The following is a 1,011-nucleotide window of genomic DNA, read 5'->3' as shown; positions in this document are numbered from 1 at the left end:
TGCTCCTCCTCTCCACGCACCTCCCAGCCCCTGAGCAACGTGCCCACCCTACAGCGCAGGGCTTTCTCTGGGGACAGCAGTCCCACAGGACGGGGGGGGTTGGTGTGGTGAAAAGGACGTTAAAGCCCTCAGTAAAGTCCGGCTTTAGTCCCTTAGTCGAGCCCAGGATGTGTCCCAGGATGCCAGCCCTGGTCACAGACTCACCCAGCTCCATCCTCGGTGCAGCAGACTGCCCGGTTCCCAGAACATTCCAGGCTGCACCCTCACTGACGGCAGACTGAAACCCCCAGCAGCCGGCTGTGCCCAGGGCTCCTGCTCGGTTCCAAGCCTTCTGCAATTCGCTTTGTGCTGCTGAGCTCTCAGCCTACGCGTTCCTCGCATTAAACTGAACGCTGTTCCCATTTCTAGCGGGGTTTTGAGGGATGGGGTGCAGAGATTGGTGCCCGTGTTGGGAGGTGCGGGGCTGCAGCACAGCACGGCTTAATTGGGGTGCTGCTTTCTGCTTTTGAACTTGTCGTCATTATGAACAGCTTTTTTTTAATATGTCCCCTGGTTTCTCCCTCCCAAAGAAAATCTCATGTTTAATGAACTTAATTTTAGATAAAAGGAATGAAAAGAAGAAAATTAAAAATGCATGAAGCTCCTAGAGTCATCCAATTACTGTGATGTCCACGCAGCAACGCCACCACGGATTTCACAAAGCAGAGAAAATCAGGAAAGCACTGGGGCTCGCCGCATGTAAATGCTGCTCTGTTCCAAAATGTGCTGAATTACAAATGGGCATTTTATGCATTTCTTCTTCTTGATCTGTTGCAGAAGAAGATAAAAGATCAAACGTGCCAGCCCGCCCCAGCAGCGCCTGTCTGCATACCCACAATGCTTGTCTGCTTCTTCCCAAACCCCGTCTAGCGCTGGAGGAGTCCCAATACTGGGATGCAGACGAGCCTCAGGAGGGGACTGTCAGGGGGCAGGAAGACACTTGCACGTCAGAGAGAGAGCACACACACGAGA

Source organism: Corvus brachyrhynchos, unplaced genomic scaffold (assembly GCF_000691975.1).
Source record: "Corvus brachyrhynchos isolate BGI_N302 unplaced genomic scaffold, ASM69197v1 scaffold133, whole genome shotgun sequence".
NCBI lineage: Eukaryota > Metazoa > Chordata > Aves > Passeriformes > Corvidae > Corvus > Corvus brachyrhynchos.
The sequence above is the reverse complement of the archived record's forward strand: the minus strand, read 5'-3'. Positions refer to the sequence as shown.